The following is a 13498-nucleotide window of genomic DNA, read 5'->3' as shown; positions in this document are numbered from 1 at the left end:
TCCACATGACCACGTCCTAACTGTAGCTGGTCCTACTCTTCCCCTATTTTCTCTGTGGTATCGTGAAACAAAGCCAATCCCTTGCAAGGCATCTTATGATAATTTTTGGGCATCTTTAACATTCCCATGGAACCCAACGAGAATTGTATCTAGGGGTATTTGTGATATAGTCTTGGAGGGATCCTCCCATGCCTGTGCCCGTGGCTGCAGTTCTGCATAAATTACACTTACAATAGGGCCTTGTGTGCTATAAGGCGCGTGGAGCCGAGCGCAAAAGCGGAGGGTGAAAGAATGGAGAAAGAAAATAAGCGAGAGTCTAATACAGAAAGAAATGGAAGACACGATAAGTAGGTAAACCCAGGAAATGCTAGAGGAAATAACAAACAAGATGAATCACCATGCATAAGCTATGAGGTTTGGGGCAAAGAGATGGAAGCTTGATGCAAAGGGATGGATGGTGGAAGAAGGTTTGGTGGTCGCCACATGAAATCGACTGCCACATTAAAGTTAACATTGCACTGGTGTAATGCCTTACATCTAAATTAATAATTATACCTTCTTCCTTTATTTTACGTTGTAGTTTGAATGGAACTAGTAACACTTTTAATCTTTAAAATACATAGAGCATTTTTGTTTTTATTCACAAATTATTTCGCATGGTTTTCAAGTTTGCAGACTTGTATTATGAAACATTGAGTGCGATGCTCCTCTAGTGGGTGCCGGAGTTGGAGGTTTTGCAACTCACATTTTTGGAAATGGTTACACCCTTGGAATTATAATTTAACATAACCCTTTGGGGCAATTTTGGAAGTAGTTCAACAGAATGTGTTCCATGTTAATAAATTTTAGGTGGATCTTGATAACTTGTATTCTATTGATGACAACAATGCACTGGAAGATGAAGGAAAGGTGAATAGAGTTGGTGCTTTAGATGATGATATTTTGTTTGACTGGCAGTCAATTGATCGTGACTATTGTTCTCGGACCAAAATTTATATTGTTCCATAACAGGGATACCAAATCACATAACAGGGATACCAAATCACAATTGTAACTCCATTTGAATCCAGTATTGGGTGGTGAGACTATTCTTATTAGACTAACATTTATATTGTTTCAAAACACTAATACCAAATTATGTCTCTAACTCCACACAAATCCAATATTGGGTGGAGAGATATATGGATATATGGTTTAGTGGTTGCTGATATTTCATATACACAAAATCTTCACAACAACTATTTTTGATGTTAGTGATAAAGGGACCTTATACACATGCATTCAGTAGTGGGATCTGTTTGTAGTGAGATGATCTTCTCAAATCTTCTATGCCTTTGGTGTATCTTTGCACCTTTAGGGGCAATTGCTAGTTGATATAAAGGTGGACCTTCCATGCAATGCCTAAGACTTTTTCTTAAAGCTCCAGTCATTCCAAACTACAAGGAATAAATGGTATCATTTGCAGCCCTTGGTTATGAAATATCATCTATTGGGGTGAATCTCTCACCAAGTGGCAGGGTGCTATTGTGCCAGTGTGGGAAATTGATGTGCGAAACAAGGGGGGGGGGGGTTTGAAAGAAGAGGAGATTGCAGGTTTGAAGCTGGCGAAATCCTCAAGAAAGCAGTTGAAGGCGATTGATTCGAGCAATTAAGCACTTTTCCCTTCTCATCGATATTTTTCCAGTTGGCAATGCCACAAACGATATAAAAAACAATTCAGATTTAGTTAATCTGCGAACAATCTAAAGTATTGTAGTATAACCTTTTCTCCAAATATTTTTATATCATTTGCTTCACATTCACATGGCTTTTTGATGGCTAACATCGTTGTATTTGCACTAGTGTTGATAATATCGGTATCGACAAAATATCGGCGAGGGTCCATAAAACATCTTATCGTCAATATCGGCAAGCATAAAAAATGCATAATATATTCATTTTTTTTTCTTCAAATTTTTAAACATATAAAGCAATAACAACATGAAATAAACACATTGGCGCATAAATATGAAGAAAGCACTGATATATATGATGTCAAATAGAAATGATACATCAAACACGATACCAGATCCTGCTGATCCATGATAATTGTCCAATAAAGACTCTAATGTGGAGAACCAATACAAAATAACATCACATGTATAAAAGGATCTCATCATCATGAGTTTTATGTAGCAAAGCAATTAAAACTAACAACTATATATCTGGAATCAGTGCCCTCTCCCCCTTTTACGGGAAAACATGATGGGCTGTTTGCTAGGCCTACACCTAGCAGTAGAAGGCCCTGGCCCTGGCCCTGCACCTAATGTTAAATAATGAGTGCTAGGTATGGAGCTGTTCTCTCTTATACCTATAGCAGATGGTGTTGATGATGATGCTCCCATAGTCTCCTCCTCCTCCTCCTCCTTTGCCTCCTGCTCCTCCTCCTCCTCCTCCTCCTCTTGCTGCCCCTGTTCTAATGGATCATCTCGCTCTAACCATGAAGGTGACTCCTCCAAGATGGGCACCTCAGACTCCACCCTCCACTGAGACAATACATCAATATTGTCTAAGGAAATGGCATCTGGATCCATTGGTGCTTCTATTTGCTTCACTTGAAGTCGGATACACTAAACCATTGAGGTGTGCGGACTCTAACCTGTAAGAGTGTCAAAAAAACTAATGACTCTCAAGTCTCGAGTCTTGACACGAGGGTCATAAATTAAAAATTAAAAATTGCAATAAATGTAATTGCTCAACTGAGGGCTGGAGCTCAAAGTTATACCGGTTGCGCTTTTTTGAATGTATTTTCTCAAATACACTCCAATTGCGCTCACACCCTGAAGAGCTACATGTTTTACTCATGATTTTTATGGCCAATTTCTGCAAATTTGGTGCCCTTGCACCATAGCTTCGCCACAAAATATATACAACAAAATAAAGAAATAAAAAAGTCAAAAACATGAAACATAATTAAACTTTTAAATAGAAGTTATATAATTGAATTTTAAAAATCTAGAATTATAAATAAGGAAATTCTAAATTGAAAATTCTAATGAGTGATGACTTGTCACTTACGTGGCATGAAGAGGGTCCTTTCCCTAATAGCATCATCAAAGCCAAATAGGCCAACACAATCCCGATAAAACTGTATCTCGCGATTGATTTTGCTACGAAGCTCAGGATCAGGTACCATCCTCTGAATACAGGAATGGAGCCCTTCCATCACCTCGCTATCAAAATCAAAGGTGCATTTGTATGAAAATGCGGGGTTGAGGAAGAGTGCTGTTGCATGAATGGGTCGATGAAGCATCCTTGTCCACCGACTATCAATCACATCCCATAACATCATATGCCTATCAAGCCTAGCAGAACCCTTGTCTGCATAATAAGAACGAATGACCTCCTTGGCCCTATCCATGGCCTCATACAAATAAGCCTTTGTAAGCTTGTCCCCATCTACCAATCTCAGAACCTTTACTATAGGTTTACTAACTGAGCACGCTTCTTCTAATCCCTTCCAAAACGTGTTAGAGTACACCATTTTTGCAATGGCTCTCTCATCCTTTCTCCTGTTGTATCTACAATCACGCTACTCATCATAAACAAACATTTGCTTCAACTCGAACTGGCATCGAAGAAAAGATTGAATTGTAATAAAGTTGGTGGCAAAATGTGTGATTGCAGGACGCCGCAACTCCTTGTTTCCACTGTACCTCCTAATGAGGCTAAGAACAAAAGCATGGTTATAAATAAATTTGGAGACACTCCTAGCCATATCAACCACCTCCTTGATGAAGAAGAGTTTCCCCATATCCTCAAGCAACAAATCGATACAATGCGCTGCACACGGAGTCCAGATGAATGTGCGATGCCTCTCCATAAGCATCCTATCTACATACACATAATTAGCTGCATTGTTTGTTATGACTTGCACCACATTCTGCACACCAATCTCCCAGATGAACCCATCTAACAACTCACATATCATTGTTGCATCTTTGATATGTGCTGATGCATGCATTGGTTTAATAAACATGGTACCTTTAAGACAATGTACCCAGAAATTTAGAAGGGTCCTACCCTTCCTACCTGTCCAACCATCAGACATCACTGTGCATCCAAAAACTTCCCATGTTTGTTTCAACTCCGCCAATCTAGAGTTGATGTCCTGCTTTTCTGCTTGAAGAATTGCCCCCTGCAACTCCTCATATGTAGCACTTTTGTACCCTGGGCCCACAACACCAATAACATCACACATTCGCTGTCAAAATGGATTGGTTTTGGTGATGCTGAGAGGTAGGTTGCTCCAGAAAAGACACCTCCCCATAACTCTATCTGCTTCTTGCTTCTCCTTTTTTTTAACAATTGATTTTATGGAAGGTTGTGCTCCATGTCAAGTTCGTGGAACAAAAAATGATGAGCTCACACTAGCAATAGCGGGTGATGTTGTGGAGCCCCTCCCACTACCCTTAGCCTCAAAATCAGAAGAAGGTATCCCGAAAGATCTACCTGCACGTTCAACCTTGTGTCTTTCTGCCTCTTCTTTCTTTCTGTCTTTTTCATCAATTGCTTTAAGAGCTTTTTGTATAAGCTCCGAACTAGAAACTGTACAAAGCCCAACATCATGTCCAGTGAGTCTAGCCAGATGGTATTTCAATTGCGTAACCCTTCCTGTCATCCTAGTCCCACATAATTTGCATTATAGATATGCCTGATTTGTCCCACAATCAGGCTCCCCATACTCCCAAAATGGGTCCAAGGCTTTTGGCATATTTGTAGTGATCTAATTCAACCCTAGGGCACCAAAAAAACAAAAAAATGGAATTAATGATTAAAGTTACTCCACCCATACACGAAAAATAATAAGTAATAACCACCTCATTTTACAAAATAATTTTTTTGCTACATTATTTGCAATGTGAATTCAATGAAAAATGACAATAAGAGGGTGCATTTGAAAGTCAAAAAAAGAAATGGGTTTGCTCTCCAAATATGGAGAAAACCCTTGCATTGGCTCATGGGCATGAAAATCATAGCAAATGGAAAAAAGAAGAAGAAAAATGTTGGTAGGCAAAAAGACAAGCAAGAATAACCCTAAATCTATGAAAAAAATTATTAACGTAGGGGTTTTTAAGAACATAACTGTTAGTGAAAGAAATGAAGTTTGTCTCACTGTTCTTCAATCTTGATCAACAAAAAAATTCGTAGTTGGTGGTGATAATGGCTCTTTGATCCTCAATTCCTCCTTGACAACTACCACAACGCTCTCCCCTTCCTTCTCCAACACTAAGAAACCCAAAATGAGCAAAAAAAAATTGTTTTTCCCTTTTCTAGGCACTAGTTAGACGGACTGGTGATATTTACTATCGTCCCGCGATATTTTCCCGAGATATTGGCGATATCTCGGAAATATCGTGATATTTTCAGGGAGTGAAAATATTGCGATATTTTATTGGCGATATTTCTGAATATCGGCAATCTAACACCGAGATTGTCAACACTGATTTGCACCATTACCTATCCATTTGATTGGGCTGCTCTTTCATTATTGTTGGTTCTGGTTCCCTTGCTGGAAATGAGTTTTGCTTGCGTAGAATACCCTTGTGCTTTTTATTTGGATTGTTTTTTTCAATTCTTTTGGTTCTACTCCCTTGATAAGATAAGATAAGATAAGATAAGATAATTTTATTAATGTCCTCGGGTGACCACAAGAGTAGGTCAATGGGACTAGAATATACATGCGGTGTAAATACAAGACATGTGGGAGTGCAAATGTGACTCCATTGTAACTCCAAAGCTAACAAGGCTAAAAATGCGACTCCATTGTAACTTCAAAGTTAACAAGGCTTAAAATGCGACTCCATTGTAACTTCAAAGCTAACAAGGCTAAAATATGACTAAAATAAGACTAAAGTGAAATAAAAGTACAATTAGAGAATGTATAAAATCGCATGAAGTGACCAAAAATGAGAGATACAAAGTATGTCATTGCTGCACTGTGTAACTCCAAAGAAGAAAAAGGGGAGTTGAAGATGAGGCTAATGAAGTCAGCATCTCTCGGATTTTATGGCCAATGGCGAGGGAGGCGAGCAATACAATCTCTCCTTGTTTGGGTCCTCCAGAACCATTGGGAAATCTAATTGTATGGTCATGGGGGGATTAGAGGAACGAGAGCTACTCCTAACATCCGAGGCCGAAAGGAAGAAGCTGTTGATTATTCTTTGTCCATTGAGCTGTGGCTGAGTGGAGGTCTGGTGGGTGGGAGGTGCCCCGCGCTGTCTTTCTCAAACCATTCCCTCTGACTCTCTGAGTATAGTTCAACTGTAGCATGGTACTGCATCTACAGGCTGGTCTTAAAGATACCTGTTTGTCTTGTAAACAGGGGGCTTGTGGTGAACCTCGAGGTCTCAACCTTCTTCCATCCTAAGTTGCACGAAACGGGGAAACGGGTACGAGTTTCTGAAACGGGAAGTGATACGAAACGCGACCTCCCCAAATTTTGGAAACGGGGAAACACGAATATATATATATATATATATATATATATATATTGAAATATATATATATATATATATGTGCAATCATAAAGCATAAATGATACATTACAATTTATTACACTTAAACATTAAGATTTAATTTACATCACATTTACTCATGAATGATCACATAATGAAAATAAAAATATTGGAATATCCAAAAGCAACCTTTATTATATATCCAAATCTCAAAATCAGCCTTTATTTATATTAATATATGAGGCTGCAAGTACAATAAAGACTATAAGGCTGCAAGAGAGAGATCCAAATCAGGATTTTCTGCATCCACATCCCATTCTTTAGAAGGACCACTGTTGTATTGGGAGTCTCCTCCTACATAGTCGAACGACCTTAGTGCTCTTGATTAAGTACACGTTTCATACCCTAGTACTCTACATGATCTTGATTATTGGGAGTTTCCCCTACATAGAGGGCTTGGTTCTCTTGATTAAATACAAGTTCCATACCCTAGTACATGATAAAATCCAATGGAAACATTGCAATCCCTCCAATCCTGAAATCCTGAAAAACAAATAACTCTGCTGGATTTTGAGTGAGATCTAAAATTCCACTTTCTCCATATGAAATCCAATGAGGGCGAAACCACTCCCAAAACATCCTGAGTCATTTCATGGTAATGTTAAAAATTTAAGTAAAATGATGAAAATGAAAAATAAAGGAGAATATCACTTTTACTTTAAGAATTTAACATTACCATGAACTGCATATCCATCAAACTTCCTGATGAACTACATATCAACACTAGGGCAAAAATTCACTTTTATAACTTTAGACACGCATCTAGAAGCAACAAGAAGTCACTAACATACCCTAAAAGTAAATTAAAAAATAAAAAATAAAAAAAACACAAGTTAATGAGGAAACGTGGTCGTACAGCCCTGAAACGTGTTTCCGGCCCTACTGGCCACGTTTCCATTTCGGGAAACGCGGCAGTATGGCCGGAAACGCGTTTCACGGCCGTACCAAACGCGTTTCCGCGTTTCGTACCCGTTTCCGCGTTTCGTACCCGTTTCCGTACAGAAACGAACCTCTATACCACGTTTCCTGCAACATAGCTTCCATCTATTGCATGTTGAGGCTATGCCTGTCGCTTATTGTTTTGACTAGACGAAAGAACCTGTAAGTAAGAGGTAATAGTTCTAGAAATCCCAAGGTGAGTTGGGGCATGCAAGAGTTGAGATCTTACTCTGGTTATTTTCGTGCCCTGCCTAGCCAGTATAGTCAGCGACTATACCGGCTTCAGCAAGGATATCATCACTCGTTAAGAGGTCGTTAGTTGCTGGCAAGACAAGGTCATGCCTCCCTGAACCAAAACCATCGACAAGGCCCTCATCCACCATTATGTTAAATTCTTGAAGTAAATCTAGGTGGCTGAGTGGAAGCAAGAGGTGTGGAACAAGTTATAGACACAACAAAGCCAGTTAAGGAGCAATAGTCCTGTCTAATATCCCATCCATCTCCAGTGGCTAGCCTTCAGATCTTGTGGGAGTTCTACCCATTACATTGACCCATTATGATGGATTTCTTATATCCACCTGTAGGCATTTAACCTACCAACTGCTACTTTGGTGCTCAAGTTGTCGTACATAGAGAGCACGTGCCTTTTGATCCAATCCCTTGAGCTACACCTCAGTTGTATGTTTGTGGCCCTAATTACTTGTCAGCGAAAGAGGGCCTTTTGCGGGGGTGGCTTTGTTGCACCCAGTTTGTCATCGTTCATTTGTGGTTTCTACATTTTTTGTGAACATTGTGTATTGTGTATTGTTGTTTTTAAACCTCTTTAAAATCTCACTGTTTGTGGGTAATGCTTGCTTGGGTATCTGAGAACTTTTAAGTTTTGAGAGATTTGGAACTTTTTCCATTTTCGGATTTCTACCATTTAAACGTTTTGTGAGCAGTATAATGTCAGGTTGTGTAGGGTTTGACTGAAAATTTCCTTTTTGTTGCGATTTTGGTGGGTTATTCTTGTTTTTTTGTTTGGGCTGAATATGTAATAAACGGGTTTATTGGAAGTTGAGCTTTCCGATATATTGGGGTTTATATGTTCTTTGATAGTGTTCCAACTTGATCATTTGGCTCATTTATTGGCTGGTTTCTGCATCTGTTTAAAAGTAAATTGGTTGGATTCGTGGAATTTGAAGCAGTATAATTTTAGTTAGCATAGTGTTTGACTGAAAGCTTCCATTTTTTTCCGATTTTGGTGGGTAAATCTTGTTTTTTTTTGTTTGGGCTGAAAATGAATAAATAAGTTTATTGGAATTTGAGCTTTCCGATGTATTGGGGTTTATATATTTTTTGACAGTGTCTCACATGACCATTTGGCTCATTTATTAGGCTGGTTTTCTGTGTTTTTCTAAGCGTAAATTGGTTGGATGCATGGAAAATTTGAATAACTTTGATTCTGGATTTTAGGCATCTGTGGTTCATTTCTTTTGAGCTTAGTCTTGGAGTATCCACAGTGGAAACCATATTTCTGTCAACGTTTCAAATCCCACAGGGATCCATCATCAAGGATTTCCTGCATAGCTTAATTCAACCATTAACATAGAGAGAGAAAACACTAGTGAAATTCAGATCTAATGGAGATACCTACCATTATATTCAGAAATTAAACTATCATTCAAACCTTAGTGATCAAACAAGATACCTGTGTTTAAATCAATATTCAATATGCTAACGTCAATGGTTAAAAATAAATCTTATGCAAGAAAATAAAACATCTCACAACATTTTTTCGAAGAGTAACACCAGCAGAGATTAATCCCAAAGTCTTTCTCTATGTGCACATGAAAAACGATTACAAGAGAGCTTTCACTCAGCGCACACTCCTAGGTTGAATCATCTTAAATGACCCCTGACACCTTATTTAAAGATAAAATTCCCAACCGCTAGTTCGAGTGATCCATGTCAAAGTAATCTCGACCATTGATGAGGATCAAAATCTCTTTTAATCTCATCTGTTGAAATTTTAAATGTTGAAGAAATTTCACATTTTTTAAATTAAATGCATTTTAATATATTAAAAAATTAAAATTTTGCATTTATTTCCTCAAAACTTTGACTTTTTATTATTTTATTTTTTAATTTTTATTTTATTTTCTTATATATATATTTATTATTATTATTATTATTTTTTTATTTTTATTTTTTATTTATTTATTTTTTGACCCTCGAACTTAGCCTTTGGGAATTTTACCTAGGGCCTATGAGGGGATAAAACATTTTCTAACCCTCAAGACACTTTACATCATGATTTTTACATTTTTACATCTCAAGGGGGAAAACCCATTTGACATAAACCCTCATAGACTACCTAGTTTTGTGACACAACTATAATCTAGCAGATCAAGCAATTTGTAATAAAATCGCCTAACCAAATAGTTAGCACTATTCCCAAATCACTTTTACATAGACTCGACCTAGTACACTAGGACTCCCCTAAGATTCTAATGACAAAATCCATTCCTGCTTTGGGGTTAAGCTGAAGGAAAACTCTGTCGACCATGGGTCGGTGAGACAAAAAACCTTCCGGAACGTAGATCATCACTAGAAGATTAGGTTTACTTAGGCAATTACATACATGACACGGATCTGCTAAGATTATTTACAATTTACACGTGCAGACTGAGCTTACAATATAACATGATAAGGCAGATGATGATAGTCGAATGGCACGGACACGTTGATCAAGCGCTATCCCTTTTGCGAAAAAAGGTGGTGTACTGCTATCGGTAGTTGACACGTAGTGGTCAACAGACTATTCATGTGGCAAAAGTTACATTGGTGAAACAGGTCGTTCTTTGCAGAAAAGACTGAAAGAACATGGAGCTGATATCAAGAACGGAAGATCTCGTACTTCAGCACTTGCAGAGCATTCCTCAAAAACAAAACATTAGGTTTGTTTGGAAAACACCTCAATCATCGCAAGGGAAGAGCAACATCAAAGAAGGAAGATCAAGGAGGCTCTTGAGATTATAAAACAACCCCAGAATCTCAATCGGGACAATGGTATCGAGATCAGTGGTAGTTGGCTCCCCTTAATCAAAAGGTTAGAACCACCAAAAACTTCTCAGGTAATGAGGTTTGTTTTTTGTTTTGTTTGTTTTGTTTTGTTTTGTTTTGTTTTGTTTTTTGTTTGTTTGTTTGTTTGTTTGTTTGTTTTTTGTTTTATATATTCATATGAATTAAAATAGATATTAGGATTAGGTTTTATAATAATTATTAGTATTAAAAATTTGGGCTATTTTAATAATAGTAATAATAATATTAACAAATCAATCATAATAATAATCGGTTTCTAACTAAGAATAAAATCTACTTAGGTTATTTTATTTTATTATATTATAAAAATAAAATAAAATAGAATAAAATAATTATTATTCGTAATAAATTAATAATTATTATTATGAATTATTTTCATAATTAAAAACTAAATAAAAGTTTTAAATTAGTATTATTTAACAATTAGATCTATAAATAAGAATAATTTAATAAAAATTATTAACAATTAAAAAAAATATTATTCTTAATAAATTAATAATTATTATTATTAATTGTAAAAAATTTAAAACTAATATTAGGTTTTATAATAATTATTAGTATTAAAATTTAGGGTTATTTTAATAATAGTAATAATAATATTAACAAATCAATCATAATAATAATCAGTGTCTAACTAAGAATAAAATCTACTTATGTTATTTTATTATATTATAAAAATAAAATAAAATAGAATAAAATAATTATTATTCTTAATAAATTAATAATTATTATTATGAACTATTTTCATAATTAAGAACTATATAAAAATTTTAAACTAGTATTATTTAACAATTAGATCTATAAATAAGAATAATTTAATTATAATAAAAATGATTATCATTTAAAAATAAAAAAAAAAAAATAAATATTATTCTTAATAAATTAATTATTGTTATTATTAATTGTAAAAAATTTAAAACTAGTATTATTTAACAATAAAATCTATAAATAAGAATAATTTAATTATGATAATCATAAATTATAAATAATAATAATAATAATAATTTATTTACTATTTAGAATATTAATTATTAATAAAAAAATGATAAATAAAAATTAATATTAAAAATAAAATAAAGTTATTAGCCGACTTTCAATAATTTTTTTTTCTTTAACTATTTATCCTTTCACAAGCTCTTCTTCTATCATCATTCAGATTGGTCTTGACAATGGATCCTTGTTGGGATTTGAAACGTTGACAGAAATATGGTTTCTACTGTGGATACTCCGAGACTAAGCTCAAAATAACTTTGATCTTCTTGCAACTTTGAATTTTGGAGTGACAACGGTTTTGGTGGGTTGAATATGAAACAAATTCAAGATAATTAGGATTTGAGCTTTTTGATGTATCAAGGCTTACATATTTTTGGCAGTGTTTTAGATGTGGGTCTTCATGCTTGGGTTGGTTTGTGTGTTTTGAATAAGGGTGAATTGTTGAATTTTTGGGATTTAGAGAACTTGGATTCTTTTGTAACTTCCTTTGTTGGGGTTACGGGGGTCTTGTTGGGCTGAATATCAAATAAATTTGATTATTTTGGGATTCGTTTTTATTTTTTTGACATATTAAAGTTTAAACAATGTTGGCAGTGTTTTAGACTTTGTTATTTGTTTGTTACCAGCCTGATTTATTTATGTTTTAAGAGTATTTTGCTGGTTTTATTTGATTTGGATAACTGGGGATTGTCTTGGAATTTCCTGTCTAGGTTGACAAGGGTTTAGTGTCGAATGTACATGACTTGCAAACAATTTGAATCAGAATTCTTTGAATTGTGTTGGACATTCACTAATGGTGTTTCCAGGAACATTAAGAAATTGATTCGTTGACTTTTACCAGGTTGAGAAATCCAGTTCTGAGGTTCTATGAAAGTAATCCTGTAAGCTGGGAGCTGTCAGATTTTCAACATCTCTCTAAACTAATCTGTCACCATGGGTGCCAGAAATATTGTTTCAGATGATGAAGGTATGTTCAAGATTTTTGGCCTTTCTTGTGTGTTGAAACATTCCTTCACGTTTTCACCGTTCAGACTCGGTAATGGCACTCATAAATTGTGAACATGAAAAGTCATATGCTGTATAATTGAGCAAACTATAAATAATAAAAAAGCTGCAATATTTTTCCAAGAACATTATCCGCTTTTCTCCTTGAAATATTCTTCAATAATAAACGGAAGATGAAGATGCAGTATAACTGTGATCAACATAAAAGTTGATTGCTAGAGTTTTGATTGATGATACTTTATGGTTATACTCCAACATGTTTGAAATTTAGAGTAAAATGATATTGATTTAGAATAACCTTATTCAACAGTAGAAAATTGAAGATTTATTATCTTAGCATGAGCTATTTGAAAGTTTTGATAGAAAAAAATGCCATGGACACTCATTTATTGCCTGAGTGAAATGTGAAAATGTGAAATGTTTACAAAGTATCATCGATCATTGCTGAGAAATCTGAAAAAAGTAGTGGGATCAAATTGCAAGAAAAATGCCCAGTCAGATAGATGGCAAAACAATTGGAGAAAATATGATACAGGAAGATAACAGCAAATTTTTGTCAGTACAGTAATTATAATCTTGCATAAAGTAGCCAACAATCTCAGAACACAGCATAAACGAGTATAAAGATCAAAATTTTGCAGTAATTCTAAAAAATTGAAAAAAATGATACAGGAAGATAACTGTGAATTGTTGTTGGTATAGGAATTATACTTGTGCATAAAGTAGCTAACAAACTCAAAACATTGGCAGAAACCACTATAAAGACCAAAGTTTTACAGCAATTCTAATAAAATGATGTCTTCACAACAACCCCCAGAGTAGTGTAAAACTGTGTTGTGACCTTGCATGCGTGATTGCAGAATGGAGTTTAGAACCGACCTAAATTGTCTTTCACTAGAACAAAATAGGAGTTAACTGCT

The 13498-nt window shown here is 35.4% G+C and overlaps 1 pseudogene across 1 annotated transcript in view; it reads left to right on the top strand.

The window, feature by feature from the left end:
• LOC149230459 (transcription elongation factor SPT6-like) overlaps positions 1-13498 on the top strand; it is a 268783-nt pseudogene that overhangs the window by 30410 nt on the left and 224875 nt on the right. Inside the window, exon 2 of the transcript XR_016248008.1 lies at positions 12415-12540. The product of XR_016248008.1 is annotated as a transcription elongation factor SPT6-like (transcript). The remainder of the gene's footprint in view (positions 1-12414; positions 12541-13498) is intronic.

The sequence above is a fragment of the Pinus tabuliformis genome, chromosome J (genome assembly GCF_031772625.1).
Source record: "Pinus tabuliformis cultivar Carrire ecotype Pingquan chromosome J, CPIR1, whole genome shotgun sequence".
In the NCBI taxonomy this organism is placed as follows: domain Eukaryota; kingdom Viridiplantae; phylum Streptophyta; class Pinopsida; order Pinales; family Pinaceae; genus Pinus; species Pinus tabuliformis.
The sequence above is the reverse complement of the archived record's forward strand: the minus strand, read 5'-3'. Positions and strand labels throughout refer to the sequence as shown.